At 37.6% G+C, this 27,668-nt stretch overlaps 1 protein-coding gene across 7 annotated transcripts in view; it reads right to left on the bottom strand.

Moving 5' to 3' along the window:
- The window catches only part of FER (FER tyrosine kinase), a 166,514-nt gene extending 156,156 nt beyond the window's left edge, over positions 1-10,358 (bottom strand). For 6 of the 7 annotated variants that reach the window (XM_065860271.2, XM_071802506.1, XM_071802507.1 and 3 more), the window contains exon 1: positions 10,271-10,358. The gene's annotated coding sequence lies outside the window, so the exon portion shown is untranslated. The remainder of the gene's footprint in view (positions 1-10,270) is intronic. The other variant, XM_071802511.1, reaches the window with a different exon arrangement.
- Between the last annotated feature and the right edge of the window lie 17,310 nt (positions 10,359-27,668).

The following is a 27,668-nucleotide window of genomic DNA, read 5'->3' as shown; positions in this document are numbered from 1 at the left end:
GCCCTTGAAAAAAACAATAAGGAAAATGAAAGCATGGAAGACCAAAAGCCAGTATAAGAAAGACAAATTCAGTAGTGGTATTTTCACTAGACTGTAAGAAAACAAGTGGCAACATAAGAAAGGGACCAATCAAGGCACAAAAATGTCCTATATGGCTCTAATTACTCCAATAACTAGAATAGTAAGAGGTCAGAAAGTTAAGATAACTGCACCGCTAGAATTTCAAGTTGGCAACTCAGGACTGCCATCAAAGTGGAGCAAGCTGCAACAGAAGCCTGTATCTTTGAGGTTTTATATTAAGAAAAAAACATATAAAACATAAAAAAATAGTAAGAAACAGGCTTACAAGTGAAACGTATAAGCTATACCTGGACCAACACTAAGTGTTCACTCTCAATCTCATGCCAGAATGTGTCATCTACATTTAAGACTTTACATGGGACACTCAATATTGGTTTAGCAATGCTCTTGTAAGAAAACACACATTAAGCAAAACTGAAAGACACTGTGTAAGGGTAAAGAAATAAGAACTACTTTGCAGATCTCCATTATTTAAAACCAACCACTAATCACGGACAAATTTGTAAAATCTTATGAAGGCAGAGTTTCAGCTCATATTCAAGCAGACATTATTAAGTATTTCTTTCTGGTTACTTAGTGACATTCTAGAAACAAAATGTTGCCTAATATAAATACAAAGCTTCAATTCTCCATTACCAAAAATAGAAAAGACTATACATGATGCTTACATTCAGTCACTGCAAAGAAAGAGCAGCTATACAAGCAGATAGGAAAGGAGAAAAAAATGCATCATTAATAACAGATTAAAAATAAATACTTGTTGCAAAATTGGAAAGTCTTCACCAGCAAAAAAATTACAAGTAAGAGCAAAACATTACAGCAAATTTGGCTCCAGTCCTCCCATCACAAATACAAACCATCTGGAAACACCACAATATCACTGGACAGGAACATTATTTTTAACTCCTTTCCTGGTTCAAATGGGACTTGTGAAAGTAAAACATATGCCACCACCAGCACCTGGGCACATTCAGATTTCAAGCAGATGTTAAAGAACTGCACATGGTAAAGCAAACCCTTTCCTAAAATTCCATTTATTATTTTAAAAAACAGATAGGAGCCACTTAAACACAAGAAAGCAGCATCTTCTGCTCTCTGCACACGGAAAAAGCACACCTTTTTAAAAGAACTACTCTATCACATATGTTAGAATGGAGAATTTTGTCAATATAAAAATAAAATGCAAACCTAAATTTTCTTCAGAATTCCAAATACTATTGACTTTTTATCTACGTTAATATTTTCATCTGCATACAGGTCATCAGTAGAATTTAAAACTGGTAAAACAAGTACTGGTAAAACAGTACTGGTCTAATGGGTAGGCCTATACCTAGGTAGTACATGGAAGTATAATGAAAACTTGCCAGTCAACTACACAGCCATCTGTAAGAGAGCAATAAAATCTGACAAAATTCCTGTTACTATTTCTGAGCTCAAACATAGTAGAATCTGATAGTTACAGATAGCTTGCTACCTCAATGCAATAAGTCACCAGATAATGAAGAAATAAAAGACAGTATTAAAAGAAGATAAGGACAAAGCAGAAAACCTAGATGATCTGTTGTTTTCTGAAATTATTGCCAAGACAGTTAAATCCAACCCCCACACCAGATCCTCTTTAGACTGGTGATATATAAGGCATTCTCTTAAAATTAAGCATCAGGCGAGCATTAAAAAATATCACATTAACAGTAAAAATTCACCAGAGCCAGGCACTATTCAGCTGAAGTGTTAAAGCATCTAATATGAAATTGTCAAACTACTAATTCTGCAAAAACCTAGGCTTAAGGTGACCTAAGTAAAGAGGAATATAGAGTGGAAAATACATAATCTTTTTCCAGAGCTTGACAAGGCAATCAAGAGAAGCACAAGACAGTCTGACTTCCATATCGCATAAGGTGGATAAAACCATGCTGAAGAATTTGTAGACTGGAATAATAGGGAGAAAAAAAAAATAACACTGCTTTTGTAGAGGAAAGTCATGCTTTTCAATCTGAAGAGTTCTTTGAAGGTATTAAGGATCCTGTGTATAAAGGTGTTGGAAGTGACAATGAAAAAAAGACTTCTAAAAAGTTTCTGCTGATGTCTCTCATAGGAAGCTGTTACAGCAGTGAAGACCTGGCAAGGTAAGATTTAAGACGCAAAGATCCACAGAGGAGAGAGTCAGAAGCCTCACTTGCATATCTGTCATTTCATGTATCATCTGTGCTTGTCTGCAAGTTATACAAAACTATTATGAGCAATTAAAACTGACATGTCATTAAAAATTTGCAGTAAAACACCAGAATATTGGGCAAGAAGAATATGAAACAGTAGATGAAGTCACGTGTCAGTAAATGCAATATAACACACTGGGAGAGAGAACTCTACATTATATAACACCACTACCAGAAAAATGTCCAGTAGTCACTGAACATACATCTCCAAAAATATTTGTTCAGTGAAGTGCTCAGGTTAGGAAACATACAGAATACCAGACTTTCTTTAATGAAGCGAAGAGAGAATATAACATATTCTTTCTCTGCTGATATATCCATGGTGTTCCTATACCTTCAAATTATTCTATCTCGTGAAGAACATAAAGGACCAAAAAGATATAGGTAATATCGATCAGAATATGGAGCAGTTCCTGCACAAAGAAAGTAAAAATATTTTTTTAGCTCATAAAAAAGAGAAGTATGATGGGGTGCCAGATCAAAGTACAAAAAAAAAAATCACGATAGCAAAAAGTGACATGGTATGTCAGACACTTGAAGTGTTTCCCATAAGAACATGGAAATATCAAATGCAATTTTTAAAAGTTGCTCTTAAGGACTTCTTCACCTAACAAATAATTCAGAATTCAATGCCTAAAGACACTTTTGAGACCAAGAAACAAACAGGTTCAAAAATTATTATAAAAACTCATGAGAAAAACATATCAGTTTAACAGCAGAACTTTCATCTCAAGATGCCTCTAAACTGCAAAAGCAGAACAGGAACTATTATTCTATGCTTGTGCCAACAGCTCCTTCTTATCTGCCAGTGGCAAGTACTGAGCTAGAGGAACCTGATCGCATACAAACATCCTGGCACAGTGCACTCTCACTCTCTAACCCCTGCAGCTGTATGAAGACCACAGTTTCACCTAACAGCTCTTGCAGCTGTGATCTTATTAAAAACATATGCAAAAAAGAAGCAGTGTGCTCCACCAAAGACTAGGATTTACACTTGTCAGTAGTATTAAAAAAAAAAAAAAAGCCCAGAAAACAACTCTTAGACCCTTTGCCTAGAATTACAAGACACACTTCCTGTTTTGGATATATAGAGATTTCATTTACCTGTTGGAATTCTTTTCACATGTGCAAATGGTAGTAATAGACATGATAGAAATAAGCCACTAACAATCTTGTAGGTGTAAGGCTTGTAATATAAAGATATGGTCTAATTCTTTCCCCCTCCACCAAAGAACCACATTATACTCACCTATAGCAAAAAGATTTTTGTCAAGACTTGTTTTTCTCAGGCTTTCTGATCCAGTATTCCCCTGCCCTCAGTACGAGGAAAAAGTTTCTCCATGACCAATTCTTACCTTCCTCACCCCATCACTGTGGAACAGAGAGACTAGGCAGTTCTCTGCAACCTGAATATCCTATTTTTTCACTAAGAAATCCTAATTCTTTCAATCTTTCATTTTAAATATTGTTCTAGACCACTTCTTTCCTCTGAACACCCTCCAGCTGGTCCCCATCTCAAAGAGTTCAGAGCACAAAACAGTGGGGTGCTGTAGGACTCAGAAACTCTGAGAAGAACAGAGATACTGCTTCAAATTACTTTTGCTCTTGCCCAAATGATTTAACCTCTTCTCAACAATATGATGCTGTGTCTTTTGTTAGTTTGTGATCAAAAAACTCCAGTTGCTTTTCCATGGAACTGCACCTTACTCTGTTTCTTTGCCCCTTGTGCAATCACACAGTCCAGCGTACAGTCAGTACATTGCTTTCAAGCTCACTGACACCCTGCTTTGTTCCAGATGACATCTCCCAGCTGCCAAGATTATTCTAAATAGTCATCTCATTTTCCACCACACCTGCAGTTGTTTCCAGCTCCCTTTGGCCTGAAAATTTCCTTCACACACCTTTTATTTTATCATCTCAGGCCTCCTGTGAAAAATGTGCAACAGGAAGAGCTGCCATTTGCTACTGAATCATGCACTAAGTGTTCTTCATATGTTTCCAGAAGCACTGTATTACCTCTTGAGATTTAAGGACAGCCACAGAAAACCAGAAACCCACATGATGTGAAATAGTCTTAAAAGTCTAGAGGCAGTTTAATTTTATCCCATGGTCCAACATGAGCCAGAATTTCTTGCTGCAGCCAAAACAATTAGATATAAAACCTGCTATTAGTATATAATACATGACAATACTGGTCTCCTCAGGAGAAAGATAATCTAGTCCTAAGTATTTATTGCTCTTTGAAAAGAAATTCAAAGAGCAATCAGGGTGCTGCTGCTTCTTTCCTCCTTCATTAAACTAATTACACCCATATGGTTTATTAAACCCTCTACTTAGTTAACTCATCCTTCATTCAGTCTTCTTGAGGTCACTTATCTCCTTGGTACCACTCTATCACATTTAATGCAGTTTAACTGCACAGTATTCCATAAAGAAAACCAGACCACAAGGAACACAAGCCCACAGAGAGTCCTGGCTGTTCCCAACAGCTGATATTCCAGACTGTTGCACTGCAGGAAATATAACATACTGTGTGGTTCAGTGAAATGTGTTGCGTCAAGTTGCTGTTCCTGAGCTGAATGACTTTCCCTTTGCATGCTCTGTATCCTAAAAGGCACTCAGTGGGATAACTCTCTCTGTTAAATGGGATACAGTTACTCTTACTACGAAGGTAGAGTCACCAGAAAGACAGACAACTGAACCATGCATTTGCGCCTTCTTAAATGCTTGAAGTGCATAACAAATTTTAATACATACCTTTTACAAATATACACCAGGCCTAACTTTTCAAGATACATGAAGCAACCTATCCTATCTTTTTATATTCAGTCAGTTTTGTTTAGGTAACGTCAGCCTTCCCAGTCATAAACAACACTCCTCCTCACAGGTATTAGTATCATTTGAAAATGTATAAATTAATCAGGCTTTAATTAATCAATGTTATCACATTAAAAGTTGTGCATGTTTAGCCTCCCAGGTCTCTGGAAAAATGGTCCTGAAGTGCACATGAGCAAAAAAAATGTATGCTTGAACTCTTCCCATGGAAATCTATTTGCATACATAAGATTCAGCCTAACTGATCTTTATTGCAATGGATTTCTTTTACCCCCTGTCTTTCATTCTGTATATCAAAAGTATTCTTTCCAGGAATGATACCAAACAGTTCACTTCTTATTTACAAGGCAAATGTTCTTCAAGACATAGCATGATTCATGGATATTACTCAGAAGAAGGAAAAAAAAAAAAAAAGTATGGTAATAATGTTTGTATTGCAGGCAAGGGTTACGCAGGTCCCTCAGAATTCTTGCCTTACTGTACTCTGAGACAGTGGAATTTGACCGCATCTTTAAACCTGAAATCCCAACTTAATCTGCAAAATTTTGTAGAGGGGCACAAACCATCCTAGTTTAACAGTCAAATGTTAACAACCATCTGCTTAATCACTGCTTTGAAAATGGCAGCTCCCACCCACTGAAATCAGACTAACCACATCCACACTGCAAATCCCTGCATCTCCACTAGGCTCTTCAAGTCTGGCTGATTTTACTTCGGTGATGAAACACTAGAGCACGAGACATCACCGTGTCACAGCCCACCAGAATTATGTTTTCGCAGCATGATACACTGGGTATGCAACACATGCTTTGTGGAATCATGAAGCCTCAGGTTTAAGGACACAAGGCATACAGGGCTAGGATACCTCTGGAAGACTGTTTTGCGTAAGACACAAATCTGCTGTGGTATATGCACTGGTATTGTGGCTGGAGCAGAGCCTGAAGAAAACAACCCTGTCAGCTGTGGGCAGGTTCCCTTTCAAAAGTACCAGCTGGCTCCAGAAAAGCAGAGTTAGAAAGCATGCAGCATGTGAAACTAAGAGGCCGTGGAAGAAGACAAGAAGTGAACCAAACTGAGATTTTGACCTCAATAAGGATCTGTGCAATTACCTCCCCATATAAAACAGAATCATTTAGATAAATTACATGATCTAGATGCCAGTTAAATTTGTTAAAATTTGGTAGCTTGAGATTACTTAACACATTTGCTGATGAGAGATTTCCCACTCCAATTTTAACATTCACCTAATCCAAAAGGCAGAACTGCATATTGTTACAGACCTTTTAACCCTCTATAATACTTTGCTTTTTGGCTGTGCACTTAAACGGCTAACACTTTTCTATATTTGATGAATCGAGCATTTCCTTCTATCTGGTGAACTTCCTTTATCACATCTGCTGAAGTGGTAAACAACTATATTACAAAGATTACAGAAAATACATTCTCCTTGGGAGAAAACATACCATTCACAGTATCAACATCCAACAAATATACCAACAATAAACAAATGTGTGGTTTTCTGACCCCATGCTTTGTATGTTTTAATCACTAAAAAGGTGCTCCAAAATTCTGCTGAAGGGATAGTATAATTGTTTTAAAATACCCTTATTTACAGTGTTAAAGCTGTCACACTTTTTAAACCTAGCCACTTCATTTAATTGCATCCCTTATCTGAGGGTTATGAAAACCTAAATGCCACCCTCTTTGGAATAGGCATTATGTTATCATGTAAATACTTCCATGGTGCTTTTCTCCATAAATGCCTGACTCGTTTATTACAGAGGACAGAGTGCTCTAGGAATGATTCAGCATTCTGTTGGAGGGGCTCATCTCCACGACTCTATCACACTCATTGCTGTAATTGTATGTCTCCCAGTTCCTAAACAGGCAATTTCAGGGAACAAAGGGCTCAGGATTAATGCACTTCAACACTATTCTGGATTCTATTTCTGCTCCTGGCAAAGAGTGCTTACATAATATGCAACAACTCAAACTTTTCACAGGTTGTCCCTACTTAAAACGTAATTGATTTTTCATTAGGTCTTAATTATGGCAATTTATTTTGATGCTTAAGCTTAATTTCTTAATGTCTCAGCTCCTTATGTTAAAATAATAGCTTCCAAAACCATAATATGAAAAAGAAGGTGGTGAGACCAAATGATGACAATTACGAGAGAGCTTGCAAAAGCACTGACTTCAGATCCAGATCTGAATACCATATAGCAAGCTTCCTAATACATTATAAGCTATTAAGTTGTTATTCATTAAGTACTTTCATTACTAACACTTAACAAGACAGCGTTCCAAATGGACTACAGTATTGTGCAAGCAATATTGTAAAGTACACCTAAACGACAGATTAAGAGTATACTTAAAATGCTTTTATTTCTCCCTTAACAGTTGAAAGGTTCATGTGGTCACCTCAATCGAGAGCTACATCACAAAAATATCTCACAGTACACAAGTACTGCTGTTACTCCCTGTCACCCCACCAAGAACGTAAATGCAAGATTTGGCCCAAGTAGTAACTCTCCCCTCAGCAGAAGAGTAACCACATCAGAAAGCAAATATTATACAGCAGAACCATGCTGCATATTTACATGCACAGTATTAAACCCTTTAATTCCCTATCAAAATGGGGAATACTCAACAATTCCAAGACTGCCTCTACTGCCTAACAAACCTCTCCACTAAGTTTTCAAAATACATTTTTATAAGGCAAATACATCACCACCATAATTAAGACAGTACTAAGTGGACAGTTTTATCTTAAGATAGGAGCATATATGCAGTTTACTTCCTGCTGGAATGAACTCGGGTTTTCCTCTCTGCTGCTGCTGCTGCTGCTCCTCCTCTCTTCTCTCCCCTCCCTGCCCCCCAGCAAAAGAATCCCCTTTCCTCTTCCTAGACCCACTTCCCACACACTGCAAAAAAACTCCTCCCTGAGAAAATGATGACCTCATGCTGCTTATCCCACCTCCTCGTACGGAGCAGCTCCGGGCTTGCTGCCAGCTTTCTCGGCCTTCAGGCTGACACGGCAGCAAACCCTCCTTCGCCCCGCGGCTTCCCCGCCGAAAGCATCTAGAAGCGGCAGCAGGAGGGGCAGGGGGGCAGGAAGAGGGGGTGTCCTCACGGACAAAGCGCAGTCGGACAGACGACTGCCCCAGAATAGCGTCTACCACAAACTCACTCGGCGTCAGCAAAGCACCTCTCCTCTCCATTGCGTGAAGAACCAAACTGAACATTTTTGGCAGGGAAAGGCATATTACCTTACCTAATGCAGTGGAACCCCATGGAGCTGCATTTTGCTTGCCCACATTAAATCTCTTCATTCCAGTAAAGCAAATGTTACCTCTCCCTCTCTCTTAAAGAAGACATGTCTTATATTCCTCTGTATCACTCTACTTCAAAATCCACCCATCACTTCTTTGGCCTGTTTTTATTTTCAAGTGTCTCCTCGGTGTTTCTACTTGATCACTTTATAGGTTCACAATCCAAATATCAACTGAAGAAGAATCTTCCTTTGAAAGATTTGGTTGTGACATGAAGTTACAGTTGTAGGAAAGCAGGAAAGGATCTTGCTGATGGTTAACAGATCATTTGCTCAGTTAACAAGTAACCTTGTGCAGACAAGGTTTGATCTTCTCCTTCAAAGCTCAATTCCACGCACCTATATTTTAAACTTGTAACAGTATTGACAATTTGCTTCAACACATTAAAAAGGAATTTATAAAAGGAAAGAACGCACATTTGTCTCACCAACGATAATCATTACTGTAACTCAACATACAATACATCCATAATTTGCAATTCACTTTGGCTGTGAGAGGATTAAAGTACGAATGTCCCACGTTCTGGAGTCTTCCAAAGACTGGCACATACATGTAGTAAACTGTATCAGTGATCTTTTTATTAGATATTATTTAGTAGGTACAATTAAATGAAAATAATACCCAGTAAATTCTTTTGGTCTTAAAGTTTCAGACATTGCCCAGGGTTTTCTTACATGGCAACTTGTTAAAAGCAGCTGTGCTAAAATACAGCAGAGCATCAAAGTAACTTTGTGCACGTTTGTTACAAAGTGGGGAAAAGTTACATGAGCTAAGTGGAAAGCACTGCCTCTTTCTCACAAACAAAAGACAAGCTAGCTTGTTTAACAAACAGTATAACCCTAGATGTTCACATAGGATATGACACTTACAAGGGTGTATGCTCGTGTAAGTTCAAACAAAATAGAAACATACTCCAATGTGAAAAGGGACTTTTGATGCCCTTTTATGTATGTCATTCTCAAATACGAAGCATGTGACCATTTAAGACCACTGCAGATAACAAACCCAGAAGGCACTAAAACGCACATGTGAAAAAAGCCAGGGCAGCAGCATTAAAGGACCTCTCTACGCAAGCTCTAAATATAATGTGTAAGTTAAGAAAATAGCTGTTATACAGGATTGTCACGGGAGAGCAGGAGGAAGAAAAAAAATAACCCAACAAAAACAAAACCCAAAACAGGGGCGTTGCATTTATTGGAAGGGTGGGCGCACACCACAGTTTCAAGACGTGGCTGGCGCGACCTCCCGTTACTCGCAGCAGCCACAGCCCGGCCACCCGTGGTGGCAGGCGAAGCGCAGGAGGGGAACAGACATGCCGGGCGCCGGTGAGGAGAGGCGTCACAGCACTCTCACCGAGTCAGCCCTTTCCCCGCTCCGCCCCCGAGCCCGGACACCGCGAGGCCGGGCCCGCCCCGACCCCTCGCAGGCCCCGGCTCCCCCGGCCCGACGGCAGCCCCGGGGGCGGGGACCCGCAGCCGCCGCGCTGCCTGCCCCGCCGGGGCGGAGCCGCCGCCGGGCCAGAGGCACCCCTGACGTCTCCCCGCGCCACCGCCGCGTGAAGCGACCGGATGCCGCCGCCGCCGCCCCCTCAAAGGAAAGCAAGAACGGCGCCGGTGCCCGCCCCGCCCCGCTCGCACGCAGGTAAATTCCCGCGCGGGGCCTACCCGCCCCTTGCACCGGCTGCCGGCGGGGCGAGCGGGCAGGACACGGCAAGGGGTGAAGGTGGCCGCCCCCTGGCTCGGACGCCGCTCCCGGAGCGCGGGCACCAGCGGCGGCGCCACCGCCCCGCGCACAGCACCTTCCTACCTGACAAGCCGAGCCCCTCCGCCACCGCGGGCGTCACGGCCCCACCAGTGCCACGTGACCGAGACCAGCCAACCAGCGCCAGGCTCCCTGTTCCCTCTCCGCCAATCAGAGCGCTCTCCGCCTCCTGGTGACGCGCCGCGGATGAGAACCAATCAGCGAGAGAAGATGCACCACCGCTGCCGCCCCCCGGTTGAGAGGAACGGCGCGATTGGAAGAGGAGACGCGGCACTCCTGGGGGGCGGGGTTTCCCCTTCTCGCTCCGCCTCCGGCGCGAGGTGCGTCCGTTTCCTGGCAACGATTTTCCTTAAAACTTCCTGTTTTAAAGACTCGCCTAGAAATACCTTAGGGTTAATGGAGAATGGGCACTGAAGATTAGATTCGAGGTTTAATAACTGGTAAGGAATATTTACATAATTACATTACGATGCAACATACACTGGGTTTAAAGTATTTGTATAATTTTTGTGCTGTTTATTACTTTATCACGGAAATGTAGGTGTGAACATAAAGAAATGCGTGAGACTAAAGGATGGCAATCCTGAGAAAATAACTCCTCGACATCACAGATAGACATGGACAGATAGACAAGGAGTCTGATGTTTTGTCCCCTTGCCAACTCAGCATCAGGAATTTAAAAAAAAAAGAGAGAAAAATTAGAAATTGCTGTTATTCTGACACCAAACAGCTAAACAGTTTTACAGAATCATCATGAATATTGAACTGTTGTTTGTTGTCTTTTGTAACAGATTGTGTTTAAAGCAAATAAAAATTTCAATTTAATTAAATACTATAGTAATAAAAAAGTCTGATACCACGATGCACTTCATACATGCAGGAAAACACAAGAAACCCATAACATATTAGATTAGAGTTACAGACAAATATCCTTTCTCAAGGGGTTGCCAGTTGCTGGTATTTAGGAGGAAGCATAAACAACAGGATGTAAGCAGAGCAATCATATTCCAATCCACAGCTTCTTAAGCTAGAATTTTCTTTTAGATCACAGTGTTTAAAAAACTCTAGTGCAGTGTGCAGTTTTCTACCTCTGTTTAAGCCATTTGTGGCTTTTTTTTTTTTCAAAATATCTTATAGAAATAACTTTATTATCTGTTTATCAGATAAGAAAGAATTACTTTCATTGAACTTCATCCATATGCATCTTGAGACAAGTTGAGAACTATATGCAGTTAGAAGCTAATTTGTATAATACTACACACACAACAGAGAAAAATGTCAAAAGCTATTTGATTGAAGAAGAAAGTGGGGTTTTACGATGTAATTGGCATGTGGATACTTTTCAACAAACTTATATTTGGGATAAAATCTTAAATTAGATAGAAATACTGAATTCCGTATGAGAAATCATCAATGACATGGTTTTATGGCAAATGCACATGCAAACAGCCTGATTCAGTCTTGGTTCTGCCATATTCAAACATAATCTGTTTTATTGGGCAGATACGTTGTCAGTCAAGCTGCTCTCCTACCTAAATAGGGTGTTTTATGATCAGGTCTACAGTTCGGTAATTTGACTGGCCTTGAACCTGAGAAAAACTGGTAGGCGACAGTATGAGGGTAAAAAAATCTCCCCTTGTTAGTTTTCTGATTAGAAGCTTTACTGAAGAAGCAGCTTGACTTTTGAGAAGAAAGTATCCCTTGTTATTTTTTGTAGTGTGTTTGCTTTTGTTATTGTTTTTGTTTTTCCAAAGCTTTTAGATACTTGTTAAAGATGAAAAAAAAGCTAGGCCTGTACTGTAGTCACTGCAATATAGTGTAGACACAGGCAAACTATTTTGGAAATCAAATTGCTAATTTAATTTAGAAAATGCAATTACTAATTCCATATGAAGAACTTTAGGAATATATTACCAGATGCAGTTAAAAGCCAAATTAACAACTTTATTTCTACCAGGCTGCAGATGCTAATCCTTTTCTCTCTTCCTTATCCCAGTCTTCCTGATCTGCATACATTCCTCTGCTCAGCCACATATGTGATTTCCTCTACCTCATTCTTACCTGACCTGACCCAGGGCTCACTGTCTAATTCCAGAAGCAGAGAGGCTGAGTCCTAAAATTATCCAAAGGAGAGAAAAAGGATGAGGAAAATGAATGTGCTTTTGCTTCAGCACATTCTATCAGTCCCTAGACATACTTTCCTCCAGCCTCTCCCTTTTGCTCCTGTATGTCAAATCCTACACATTAAATCTGTAGCTCATGCTAAACCAAAGCTGATCAGCATCAGTACTTTAAACCTGAATGGTTTGATTGATGGTGGCATTGAAGCATTGTTTCAGACCTTACTGCAAAATTGTCTCCTGAGAATCTCAGCAAGCTCCTGAACACATGCAGAGTTCTGTGGTGCAACACCTCAGCACCCATCAAGCAGAGCACTTCGTGGCTCAACTAGGTGAAACAATAGCAGCTGCCTAGTAAAAATACCTGAAAAATTCAGTTTAGAATCCTGGGTCTGTCTTTTCCTCTCACATGCATCTTCTTCTGTATGGTCATGATATAATTTTTGCTGGCTTCTCAACTATCAGAGAATTTTCAGTCATGTTGTCATAATCTGTTTGCCCACCAACGTGACCCTAGAAATACCAGCGGATTTGCTCCTTAAATAGTTAAACTCTTGTCCTATTTAGTTAAGCTCTAAGTCTCAAGAGTCCTTTTCTTTTTCTTCATCTTTTTGCTTCAACTTTTCTGGTGCACTGCTAGTCTATAAGGTAGTCAGCACATTTTCATGATTTTGAATGCTTCTTTTCTGTCTATCCTTATCTAATTTCTTTGTTTACGGCTCATTGCCTAAAATTCCTGGATGTGACATGCAACTTATCTGCTTAATACTGCTGATACTCATGTTGAAAAACCTCGAAGTTATTCTTAGGGGACAGATACTGTAGCATTATATTACTTCAAGAATGATAAAAACTTTGAATTCAATTACATGCCTGGAGGGGAAATATAAACGTAGGAAGGAGAGAGAAGGAAAGTTCCTCATTATTACTCCTTCAAAATGCTGAAGTAAAATGGGAGTCATTGCAAAATCCAACATAAAAAAAAAAAAATCTCCTGGATATATTAAAGAATTCTATTATACACAAGTCAGTAATACAGAGAAGTTATTATAGAGATATACTCAGAATAAAAGAGTGAAAAGAGATGTCTGTGGAGGATAAAAGTAATAAACTGAGAAAAAAATCCCCAGTAATCTCAGGCTTTTGACCAACAATATGGTTCCATGATCACCAGCAAGGCATTATTAATCCCTTCCTGTTAAGCTAGAATTTGTTACAGGTCCTTAATGAGTTAGACACAAATTAGTATCTTTTTCTGAACTGTTGTAAATATTGGGAAAAAAAAATGCTTTTTACCATTTTACTCATCCTTTGTCTGTTTACTATCACGATTATTATAAAGAAATACAGTAAAAAGTTGAAATAACTATACAAACTGTATATTAAAGCACTGCAGCTTTTGTATCAGAAACAATACTGTTACTACCACTATTAAGAAAATTACTCTGGTTCTTTTATTACATATCTAGCTAATGGCATCATAAAACTTCGGTATGTTACAGGAATAAAACAAAGAGCATGCAAGTACAGAGCTGAGCAAACAGTGGAACTGTGTTTTGACCTCTGTCATAGACATTCTACTCATGCAAAGCTCTCTTTGCCTCTGTATTTCTAACTATAAATGGCAACATCAATACTTTCCTTGAGGGATATTAGAAGGCATAGATTGTTAATATTTATAAAACACTTTCAAATTGTTGTATGGAAAAGCTAAAGAATGTAAGTAATACTATGCAGAATAGGATATTTTAGTTATTCTAAAATTGGCCATAGAAATCTAATTTTAATATTCTTTCTACAGATTTTCGTTATTACTTGCTATTTCCTCTTCTCTACTATTCTTTTTTCTCCCACCAGGATTTTGTACTTCATATTTTGAATTTCAATGTCTGTTGCTATGACAACACCACGATCTGACTCGTGCTGCCTTCAGACCCTTTTCAAATCCATGCTCTGTTTTCTAAAATTACACATTTTGCCTTTAGGATGCCTGGAGATTTCCTTAGAATAACCTGACAGGGTTTTCCCAGTCATAAGCTTTAGTACCTGCCATTCCATTTCTATCCCTGTACTTTGAATAATTGCCTTTCTAGGGCACGGTGGCTAAAGAGAAAATGGTGGGATTAACAGAAAGAGACATATTTGTCTGTCTTTCCATATATATATATGTATATGTACACACATTTATATGTATATACATATAGAAATAGGCAGGTACAGGTATATGTACACATACACAATTTGTTTTTCATTTGTTTGTAAGCTAGAATCTGCCACAGAAATTCTCAGATAAGTTAAAGAAGCCTGCAAGTTCTGTTTGATTTTAAAATAACAAAACACAGCAGACATAAGGAAAGATTACCAATTATATGAGTGAATTCAAGTCATAGTTTTATTCTTAAAAGGAGCTGATGATCTTTGCTAGTGCCAGCATACAAAAACCAAGCACATAATGGAGGAGCGACTCATAAGCTAAAGCTAAGGGCAAGCATCTCTGATTTCCTAAGACTATTTAAATTCCTGATAAATTTATGGCTGTTATGATTAGTTGGAGTCATAGCCTGCAACCTAGTAGGTGGTCACAGATATACTGCTCAAGTACTGGAATGAACACACAGTAATCTATATGTGGGATCTAAATGATGCCCTACACCAACTAGTGATAAGGGAGAGGACAGAAGTCCCATAAATAAGTTCCTGAACACTTAGACCAGTTTAAAAAGTAACTGGAGAGCTTATGCAAAGTCATTAGAAACACTGGCACCCCATTCCTAATATGACAAGCTCTGTTTTTCTGTTGCACATCAGATGTCATCACAGACTGACATACTGTTTTCATTTTCTGACCTCTAGCTGTATGGAGCAAGCATTGCTAATCCATAATGTTATGCTCCTGACTCATTTAGAAAGGCAAAAAAAAAAAAAAAAAAAAAAGGTGCAATCTGCTGTAAACATTTGTTTCAAATTCTCCTTCAGTTGCTGTCTGAAGAGCTCATTATTACTCTTAAGCTTGAGGAATAATAATGTCTCATCTAAATGTCTCTCCTTCAAAGTGGCAGGATTTATATCTTGCAGCTTACTTCCTGGACTGGGGAAAAGTGTGAATGTTAATGATTCACACAGTACAGAAGCCACCTCAAAAGAGTACAGTAACGTTAAGACAAATTAATTTTCCAACTGTAAGAAAGCACGACAGCCATATGGTGATCTGCCTGAGTAAATGCACGCTGAGCTTTGTGTTGATATTTTTCCTCAGACTGTAGATTTGTGATGCGAAATCTTTGGATACAATACTTTAAATCAGTATTGTACCTTCTGCCACCCTTCCACTACCATATTCCCTCCCTACACCTAAGAAAGAAGTTGCACACACCTGGTTTGTGGAATTAAATATATTTTATTTTAACATTTGTCTGGTGCCAAGGGTAGTTTCAGTATTAAAACCTCTATAAATCTTTTCCTTACTTTCTATTTTCCGTACTTTCAAGGTTTTTTTCTGAGTGGGGTATAAGTTGCCCCACATTTTAAAATTTTTGTTTTGCTACCTGGGTAGAGCTCCAAGAAAGATCTGAAGTATTATTGTTGCCCTGATGTCAGAAACACCTTACTAAAATCCTGTGTCTTTTCATAATGAAACTGTCCTGTCTGGCAATATCTTATGGTACCTATTAGCAAGTGTGCCTGGAAGGACACCATGTCATTGCAAACTACAGAGCAGGAGAATTTAAGAAGGGACAACACTGGAGTTCCCAGGGCAAAAAATGTCAATTTTGTCATTATTTATTTTGAAGGTCTTGCAGAGAGACACAGGAACTTTCTTTAGAAGGTCTCTAAAATGGAATTTCTTCTTATCAGAAACTGCTTTAGATGTTTGGAGCTCAGTCCCCTGGAGTACTTTGCATATCATTACTCTTCTTGAAACTGTATGTATTTCACAACTAAAATTTTATTTTAAGTGTTACACAGCACACCAACAACAACTGGGTACAAAGAGCTACCTCTCACGAAGTTTCTCTCAGAGTTCACCCTAGGCCACTTTCCAACTAAATAAGAGCTCACAGATCCTTGCCTGGAAAGACCAGCTAGTCAGGTCTGTGAATAAGCACATATACATTAACAAGCAAGTTCTTTCAGAAAGTTAGTTGAGGAATTAAAAAAAAGTGAAAAGGGATCGATAGCTTTTTCAGATTTTAGTACAGTACAATACAATACAAAATTCAGTTGATTAGCTCATGTCCCTGGAACTTAAGTTGGTGCTTCCTGGCATATCTAACATGTTGTGCCACTGGTTGTTCAATGAGTATTTAGCATATTATACCATGTTTATACAGTTTAGATAGCCCCTGGCAGGTCTTCACAATCTTTTAAGGATGAGTGAGTACATGCTCTCATTTTCATGAGACCTTTGGTCAGTGAATCACACTGAAACTAGCTGTAGGATTTGCAAACTACTTTTGTGCAACAGCAATCATTATTCTACATAGTGGGAAGCTTTTCCTGTAAGGTACTGATACCCTGCATATTGAAGCCGATGTATATCGACATCAATGGAGTGGGTGCATATCCAACAGCCAACACAATGAATTCCACAGCTTGCAGCCATACACACCAACTGAAAAACAGGCAGATAACCATCTTCCAGCTTTGAACATCTGCAGGTGAAGCTGTAATAAATTGATTTGTAGTTTTTACTTTTTTGTCCTTTTCTAATCATCTACAGTAAATCGACTGTGCCCTCTAGAATCCAGAGCAAGATATGACAAGCTTCTGACTTGATCCAATTTCATTACATAAATACAAAAGTCAGCAAAAAATATTTTAAGGGAAAAGTTTATCAAAATAGTTTGCTTTGTTCCATAAATGTTAACCTCATCTCTATTTTACTCATATTGTATGGAATTATAAATAGTGGGTTTTGTAAAACAGAAGATTTTCCATGCTCTAACAGATATTCTAGGATTATGATGATACAATTTTAGTAGAAACTGCACTAAAATTGTTGATGTAAGTTCAGAGAATGAAATCTTGATAACTTATCAGCATTCATCACTTACTGTTAAATACTAAATTACAGAAATTGCTTGGCCAGTTCATATTAAATAGCTGGAACAATGTTTGTGCTTAGCTAAAAAATAGTATTTTTCCTTTATAAGAAATACTCTTTTGATCTGATTTATTATGATCCTTTTAGATAATTAGGCTATCACCTTTAAAGACACATTCAGTTTGTTTCATCTGGCTCTTTTTATGTAATTTATAAATGCAACCACATGCCTAACTTGGAAAAGAGTGAGTTTAGCAACACTGGTCTTGCTGCATTATTATGAGTTTACTTTTTGTGGAAGACTAACTGGATCTTCAAATGAGTATACAATCCAAGATTTCTGTTGGCATCACTTCTTTTGATGTAGCCCAAGATACAGTTGGCTTTCCCAGCTGTGAGTGCACATTGTCAGTTCATGTCCAGCTTTTCATCCTCCAGTACCGCCAAGTCCTTCTCCGCAGGGCTGCTCTCAATCCCTTCATCCCCCAGCCTGTATAGATACTGGGGGTTGCCCCAAGCCTGGTGCAGGACCTTGCACTTGGTTTTTTTGAACCTCATGACATTCAGATGAACCCACTTCTCAAGCTTGTCCAGGTCCCTCTGGATGGCATCCCATCCTTCATGTGTGTCAACTCTACCACTGAGCTTGGTATCATCTGCAAGCTTGCTGAGAGTGCACTTGATCCCACTGTCTATGTCCTTGATGAAGATATTAAACAGTACTGGTCCCAATACTGCTTCCTTCGTGTACTTGATGTGGCAACTTGAATGAGTATATTTTAAGATAGGTTTTTATATGCAATTAAATTAAAATTTACTAAGCTCACTAAGTTCTTTTCTTCCCTGCAATGCTGTTTTTCTTGCAGTACATAAATAATTTTGAAACTTCAAATATAAACAGTAAAAGCTATGTCTTTTCTGGATTTTACCCACTCTTCAGCTTTTTAAAACAATAGTACTATCTAAAAATGTTTCTCACATCCATCTTGAAATGACCTATGAATATTTCAGCATGCAGTTTCAAATCTGCATATGGTGAGCTGTTACAAGATCGCACTACAGAGAATCTGGTGTAACTTTGGTGTAAGCTACAGAGTCATATCCATCCCTAAATCTAAATTCTCTTGATAGCTTAGAGATGTAGCTGTTGTCAAATTCAGGAATAAATTCTTTGTTGCTTTCATCTTGAATCTCATAACTTACTTGGCACAAATTGGCTTCTGTAGATAATGGATGCTGAGTCTCATCAGTGAGCAAGTTGAAAATTTCATTATGTGTTGTGAAAGTCTGTGACATTTCTCCAGAAGACCTGTAATGGTTTGTGGTGTATTCACCTGGGTTTTGTTTTGTCTTTCTTTTTCTATCCATGGAAGAAACTGTTAGACAGCTACAACTGAAAATTATTATCTGGTGACCTGGATTAAAAATGATCGGACTCATTTGTATTTTACCTAACTAACTGTAACTTAACGAATTGAGAGTGAGTATGGGTTTTATGGGCAATAAGATCATGAAACTGTAAAATGGTCACCAGCTTAGGTGACTATCAAAAGTCCAACTGTTCACCTACTAAATTGCTTCTTTTCATTTAATCGGTAGCCGTTCTTTCAGTTTTCATATAAAGTCATCTGCACTTTCATTGAGAAAAGGGAAGATGAAATTTAGCTTAAATGAAATTCAGCTTAGAATCCACCTCTTATTTTACTAGGATAAATGCCCCACATTCCAGCTGTGTATTTAAATTTTTAAACTTTCTTCTCAAGCTCCTAGGTAATAGCTATGAATTTGGACATAAATCTCTGATGAAGACTGCCTATATCATGCAATGCTTTCTAGAATACTTTTAAGATTGTAATGCCTGCTAATAAAATCTCCGGCATTTATGTAGCACTGATCATCTCCCAGAAACAAAAAATGCTATAAAAACTGCACACTTAGTCTGCTGTTCTTGACTCACAGTAACAGCAAAACAGTCCGGACCTGTGGGTGAAGTCACTTATGGTAAGCACTGAAGGTTACTTTCGCAGCTATTAAATCCTAAGGCTACTAAACTATTTGGATATGCCTGTACCAGTATATTCCCTGGCATATTTCCTAACGTGGCCCGAAATTATCTTTGAGCATGATTTGGGAATCAGAATTTATGGGCATCTTCCCTCCTCTGACAGGCAGTTTGCTTGTAGTCTGTCTTTTGGAGACTCACCTAGACACTTCACTAGAATAGCTGCAGTCATTTTGTACCAGTTGGCCATGACTTTAAGGAACTCTTACCTGGAACATCTAATCTATTGGTGTGGATGAAGCCTCTGAGTATACCTGGTATTGACTGCAGTAGCCCGCAGTGGTGTTTCAGGGTACTTTTACATCTGTAGGGCAGGAGAAAGGGAAGACAGTTTCTCATTCACTGGTTTCTACAAAAAGGGACACGGATTTGTACATGCTGAAGGACCTAAAACTTAACCCTTGTCAAAATGATCTCTGCAGAGTAGTATAAAAGCACATCTGAACTATTAATTCCCTAAATATACTTATTTAGTCCATTATTGCATATAGCTGCTTTTAAACAAACAGTTGAGTGACACAAAGCAGTAATGCTTCAAGAAAATAAGTGAAGAATTTGCATAAGTTTGTTCGAAATTGTGAAGAGTGTATCTGCTTTTAACAAGCATTCCAAATTGGGAACTGGTTAGTATGGCTTTTAATACTGGATCTCTTGGAAAAGAGAATCCCGTAATGGCAATAAGCTGTCATGCCAAATTGTTGTGTGTCATTTTAAAAACTGTACCCTTGAACTATATCTCCCTTCCAATTTTGCACTACAGTACATGACCAGAAATATATTTGAGACAAAATGTCACTTCCAAAATCTCTGATACCATTTTATTTCATTCTTATTTTATTCCTCTTATGTCTGAAGATAAGAACCTTTCTTGTTTCTCATACAGCCAATTCCAGCAGGGAATATCATAGTCTGATATGAATTCTGAATATTTTAAGGGAAATTGAAAGGGTAAGGAAGAGCAAAGAATTAGTAGCAGTCGATGATATAAGAGTATTTTTCTGCTGTATTTTATTTGCTTTTTGGCTATGTGGGTTGATGGCATAACATACTCAGAGCTATGCTGTTGTTTTTTTGCTAACATAACGTCTCCAGCCACCGACACGTGACAAAAGTATCATTCTAAGGAAATCTTTTTTTTTTTTCTGCTTAATTTTCTGCTTTATTGTATGTTTTTTTACCTTTTGCTTCACTTCTTCCAAACTTGATATTTGTACTAAATTCCCACTATTGGGGGGTGTGACTGTGGTTTTTTTTTTTTTTTTTTTTCGCTTGCACTCTGGTGATACTGTTGGTTCACTGTCTTACTGTAACTAACAAGATTTTATGGTGGCTAGAGGATTTTTAGATTTACTGTCATTCCTGATTTTTTTTTTTAAGAAAGCACTTTTCATTGATTGTTATCAGAATTTGTGTTGGTTTTGTCATGCAAAATTTATGTATCTCTGATTGATAGATTCAGGACAGTATACCTCATGTTACACTTTAGAAATCAAACTATATTTTTTTCCCTTGGATACCACCTGTTATCTGACAGATTTATATTGCTGCTGTTGTTGATCTCTGAGAAATGATGCATCCTACTGAAATAAATATATAATCTTTGTGCTGTTCCACAGAACCATCATATGAACAAGATGCTGTATATTATAACAACTTTTATAAGCATTAGAAATATCAGGAAGAAATTTTGCTATGTGACATATTATGCATCTTTTGCTTCACCAGCATCCAGTGCTTAGTCTTGTAACCTGATGTACAGGAACCTCCCATGCAGGAATTCTGACCAAGCAATTTTCTATCTATCTTAAAATGGCATATTTTGAAACAAAAAGTGAGCATAACTGCTCTAAATCTCACACAATCAAACTGCAGCTTACAAGGTCTTTGAACAAACTTGCAAGACAAGACCTTTTGGAAATCTGTGTTACTGGATTTTTTGAAGCTATAGAATATATTTGAGATTAGTGTTCAGGAGATGCTAAAAAAATCTGGCCTTTGTGTCTGTGGCTTTTAGTAAGTCTGTTGCTTTGTGAAGAGAGAATTCAGTCCTTGAATCCAAATTCATGAACACCCTCAGTAATACTATGGAGATCCCCTTTCAGGCATGCCCAGGATAACCAAAACTATTGATGGCCACAGAATCTTTAAGAAGCAAGGACAACTAGATGGTAAAAAATGTAACTGAAAAAAGCTCAGTATATCTTCTTTTTTAGTCCACTGACTCACTGAAGGAATATTGTGCAAAATTACACTGCACAAACATGTAAATATTCTGTAGAAGCACTGGAGAGAAAGAGGATGCAATTGGCTGCATTTTCTTTATCATGATGACTTCTAGTAAGAATTGCCTGATTTATGACTTAATTGTTCATAAAAATTAAATTATGCATTAGCAGACTTAGAACGGGATTTCTTTGTATATCAGCTGTGCATAAAATCTTACAGCACTTTGATTATAAATAATTTTTAAAAAGTTTATGTTGTTCCAGTTTTATGGAATAATAGGACAAATGAAGCTTTGATACAGATATACTATGAGTATCCCTTTAATTTACTTGATTTGTTTGTACTGTCTCCATTCAAATTTTTATGGTTTCAAAGAGCAAATGCCGTGAGGTTGGAAATCATATACTCTATGTAACAGGCACCAGATCTTAATTTTAAGTACAAAATGTAGACTGAGCCTTAATAACACAGTTGTGTGCCACACCTTAATGATGTGGTCTGTTACAGAAGGTTTGTGAAAAACTTCATATGACTTTATTTAAAATATAAAATGTTTAAACATGAAATATTTAAAATATCTTACTGCTATGTAGAGTGGGGATTTCAGGGCATTAGTAACAGGAGCCTAAAAATATTTAGCTTTTCTGTTCACTTTCAGATAACATTTAAAGATGGAGCTGAAAGAAAGGAATGAAATAACAAACTTCTGTTTGTATGCTATTTATTTTTTAACTATTATTGAATGATTCCTCAAACTTACTAGTAGACAAGAAGATCAAGTTATGTGGAGTAGTTTTTATTTATCTTCCAGCTAGGAAAAACAAGGGCAGTGGCACTCTGAACTTTCACCCTGTCTATTTCATTTGGCCTGCCTTTCAGATTTTTTGGGATGAGAGTAAGTGTTCATTATTGTGCCTGTTCCGTGCTTTTTTCCTTGTTAAGCCCAGCCAGGCTACTTTGTCAGTTTGCCTAAGTGATGGAGACTCTACAAGCTTAAACCCGACAACTTAGACTTCTTTCTTTCATGGTAGTTATCTACTGATCGCTAAACAAGGCTAGGATCCTAAAGAGTTTATGAAGGTTTATGAATTCAGGGTCCATTTAAATTTTTTAAATATAAACTCTAGATGTAAGAGTAGCTTTCAATTAAAAAGCTAACAAAGCAGGAGTCAAAACTGGATCCATACATGGTGAGCTGCCTGTTTCTGTGTGTCAAATATGTGAATTCTATTTCAAAGGAACACATGGTTTCAGCAAAATGTGATTTCTTGATATTTATACACACATTAAGGAGGATGTGAAAGAAAGTCAAGAATGCTGCATCATTGTGATTTAGATAAACAATTCAGTTTCTAATATTCCATTATTTTGTCTTGAAACCTGTTCTACACCTCATCACGATGGCATTTTTGTTTGGCAAATGGGCTTGGTCATCTTTTTTGGAAAACCAGGTAATTTCTACCAGTAGGAGTGTGAGATGTAGGTGCAAAGGAGATACTGACAGATTATCTTTTCAGATATCCTGTTCATTGCTTTCCGTATATCAGAATACATAGAACAATTACAATAAGTACAGCAGGTGTCACTAGTGAAGGTTGTGGCCTAAAACCCACAACAATTTGCATTATAGTGGAGATAAGGGTTTCTGCTGAGGTCTCTTGAACCTCCTCATCCCCTCTGCCCAAGGTGAAAAATCAGATCTGAATACTTGCTACAGAATTATATTTAAAAGAATTAAGCCTTTTGTTACACTTAACTGACTAAGAGAGATTTCTGAAATATGCAGGCATGCTGATGCTCATCCACTATGTGTGTCAACTTCTTAGCAAACATCAGTCAGCAGCTGAAATTCATGTCTACATCTCTAAAGCATTTAAATTTATCTAGAGCAGAGGATTTCTAAAATTCTTTTGAAATCTAAAGCCTATTGTCTGGGCAACAAAGAGAAATTAGGAGAACTTACAACTCTATTATGGTAATTGTGCCTTGAAGACTGAATGATGTGCTGTATACTGTCACATGGTATCTTCTGGGACCCATCTGCTTGTACTTGGCATGGATGATGAGTTCAGATAATTCATCATTTGGTTCCACACAGACTCTTCTCTCAGTCTTTACTATTACAGCTGATCTTATGTCTCATTCTAGCCTCGCTTCTGGAAAGATGCCCGGTGATTCAGGTGAAGTTAATATACTGTCCTAAATTAGGAATACTGCTTGATATCTTTCAAAAATTGAACATTTCTCAGTGAAGTGAGACAGACTTATTTTACCATTATCTGCTTATAAAATCTGCTTTGACATCTGTAATTATGTTCTTCCTAGGTTACAGTTGTACTTGGTGTCCACGTGAGTCCTGTCCATGTGGGAAAAAAACATAAAAATGGAAGGCCACTAAACTCAGCAACTACCAGATGCCAGCTACAGAAATGCTCATTACATTTACCGAGTAACTATTCATAGTCATGAACTCCAGGTAGCTTTTAAGGCGGATCAATTAAATTCTCTTTCTCTACAATAATATTTAAAATATTTCTAACTTTAATCCCATATATAAATGCAAAGGAAACATAAAAGACTCAAATATATAAATTAAAATATAGCTTCCCATTATTAAGCCTTATCTACTTTGTGCCTGATCCACTTAGTGCCTTGTCAATTTGCCTTCATTGTGAAATGAAGTTATGTAAAAACTACAAGAGTACTAAAGAGGTACTTTTATCTAATAAACTAGTAATTTAACCTCCTTTGCCTTCGTTTTTTGTTTCATAGGTATGAGAAACTATAGAATATTAAGATTGTCAAGTACTGTCTGCAAAAAGTGATGTTCCAGGTTTATATATTTGTAAAAAACCCCACAGAATTGTGCAAAATTAAGGATAGATTTTTAAAATGTATATAAACATCATTAAAAATACTTCCCTGTATTTGTTCTACAGAAATGTTCAGAATAGCTCTTCTGTCTGCTAAAGAATTTTTTTCACAGTAAGAAAAAGGAAATTTATTGGTAAAGAACCATAATCCTATATCTCTAAGAATCATTAGTCCCAGTTTTATTAAAAGCTTTCTGTGAAGCAAGAGGATACAGTCTATTGGGGCACTATGAAACCCACAGAATTTGCCGATTGACTTTTAAGGGATGATGCAGCAATCAGAGCAAAGAAAAAAATCAGACAACAGGAGCAATGTCAACAGAATTAGAAAGGTGGCTTTCTAAAGGCAAAACCAAACTGCAAATGTGAATTTTTAATCTAGATTCTATACTTAATAAATACTGTAAGCAGTCTTCTATTTGTTTAACTAAGACTGTTTTAATTGTAAAAGATACTACTGTAGTTAGGCATGATTTAATCTCAGGTGGGATTAATATTCTTCAGATAATTCAGCTGGCAAATTTTAGGTTTCATTCATATTTGATTGCTGCAATTAACTTTTTCTTAAGATTCTTTTAATAACATTCATTTTACATACTACTATTACAAAAAAATCAGTTGATTCTGATAGGATCCTACACATTTCAAAGAAAGTATCAAACTGACTTGAGAGGGGCAGAAAGAAGACTACAGCAAATCTATTGAATTATAAGATCAGCTGTAACATGAGACAAAACTATGGCCACTGTCATGTCTCAGTGAAAGGAATTAAGATAGGTAGAGCTCTTTAAAGCTTTTCCTGTATTAATCACAAAAATATATTGAAAAAAATTTCCATTGATTTGTAGTCAAGTACTCAGCTGCTGGAATTGCCAGAATTCGGATTGCCCACCTACCTTTATTTCTCCATCTTCTGTCATATATTATAAACCTGGGTTTAATTAACTGATCATAGACAGTCTGCTCTCCACTCTTCCTCTCCCTACAGGATGCTTGTCTCCTGCTCTGCACAATATATAGTTAATGCTCACTGAACGAGTAACTATTCATGATTTTGTTTCTTTGTTATTGTTCAGTGTATGGTCCCATGCCAGAATTCTAAGTTTTGCTCTGAACACAGAATTTTTAATTTCCTCCTGGGCTTTTCTGTGGTGTTTATCACTACAGTGTTTGAGTGCTTTATGAATCTTAATGCATTTATCTTCACAGCAGTTCTGTGCACTGAAGAGGAATTATTATTCTAATTTGACAGAGAGAGAACTGAGAAAGAATAAATTAGAAGATATCCACTATTTTTGGCTGTCAATTTGAGGTACTTATGAGGTGATTTTTCAGATGGTTTAGTACTACATGATACAGGATACATTCAATGCCTGTTGCCCATTTTGCAGGTGTAGGTAACAAATATTTTCAAACCACAGCACGGGCCTAGAGTTGCAAGAAAGGAATACCGTTAGTGACCTCTTGGAAAAAGTTCTGTTTAAGTGATTTGGCTGTGAGAGATCCATGAGAGGGGGAGCAATGCCGTTATTCAGGGCACCACACCTTTCCACTGAATTTTCAGATCATCCTTTCTTTTCATCTAGTTTTTACTGCATCTACCACTGCACATCTTCCAACTTCTGTAAAAGTAGTGTAGGGATTATATAGCATCCCACTCTATAATTCTGATTTTGTCCCCAACACCAGACTAACCAGAGAACACTAAATGAGGAACAAATCTTGTGTGAAATAAATTTCCAAATTATAATGCAAAGACACAAGATGGATTTATTAAGTTTGTGTAGGAAACTTCAGTAAAGCTTTATGCTATATTTTTGCATGTGACCTCCTGGTTTGTGTTTTTTTGATGTTGTTGTTTGTTTTTTGTTGGGTTGGTTGATTGGTTGGTGTTGGTTTTGGTTTGGTTTGGTTTAGAAAGAAAGGAAAGCTGTGAACTATATGTCATCACACCGATACTCACCTGGCTCATGCTGAGCCTTTAGACAGCTCAGAACTGAGCTAGGGCAATAGTCTCTTTAAACTGACTGACAGTAAAGAGGATTTGTGAGGGATTTGCTGATAGCCCAGGAACAGTAACATTTGGGAATTATAAGCTTAATCTAATTTCTAAAGGATATTGTGCTACTGTGAGCTCATACTCCTTTTGGAAATTTGACTCTTTCTGGTGCTTTCCCTCCAGTCTAAGACAGATCCAGTTCTGTTGCTTTATGCCCATTTTGAGTTCTCACTTCCTCTAGGTTCCAGTTTCTCCCTGTTCATCACAGTTCTTACAATTTTATTCAATCTGCTCTCTCCTTTAGGGTCCCTAATCAAGCCTTAGGCTTCACAGAAAGACCTCAGAAAAAATAGCTTTCGAAATATACTTTAGTGCAGTATTGCCATAGTGTTGCTTTTTAAATGATACCTGTATGCTCACAAATCCATTTGTTACACTCCAGTTTAATTTATTAAAATTAAAAATACTGTTGTTTCTATGTTATTTTAGCTTAAACCTTATTCCTTCTATTGATAAATAAGCTGGAAAAAAAAAAAAAGACAATAAAAGAAAGGAAAGGAAAGAAAGATGAAAGATCTGTAAGATTACTAACTGAAGAAATTGTCTCTGGCTGTGACACAAATTTCTTGTGTGTCCTGGATAAATAGTGTAAGTTCAGTGTCACTTTCTAGCTCAGGGATAGAAGACAGGTAACAATATTTTAATTTTTTAATCCACTATTTTCTTTATCCATGTGTAACATGGATATGTTTAACATTATTACTGTGGTTAATTCCGACACTTTCACAGGGCCAGAGGCTGAAGTTTTTTTGCTCCTTGGCAGTGCTTTTGTAACAGGATCCTGATCTCAGTTAGGGCCCTGGAAATCTATTCTTGTCCCAGCAAATAACAGTGGAGTGGCAGTAGTTATTATATATCACATAAAACATATATGGCACTGTGTGAAAGATTAGCTATAGCAAAATTGCCTTTTTATCCTGCACAGGACAATATGCAATGATTCAGCTAAAAGCCTGTTTGCTAAGTCAATCACGATATAAGTGGATTTTAATAATTTATTGCATTTATTTTAGATGGATAATGTTGTCTTTATTTTAGAAAGACAACATACCTGATACT

Source organism: Patagioenas fasciata, chromosome Z (assembly GCF_037038585.1).
Source record: "Patagioenas fasciata isolate bPatFas1 chromosome Z, bPatFas1.hap1, whole genome shotgun sequence".
Taxonomy (NCBI): Eukaryota; Metazoa; Chordata; class Aves; order Columbiformes; family Columbidae; genus Patagioenas; species Patagioenas fasciata.
This window is presented reverse-complemented; position numbering and strand designations above follow the sequence as displayed.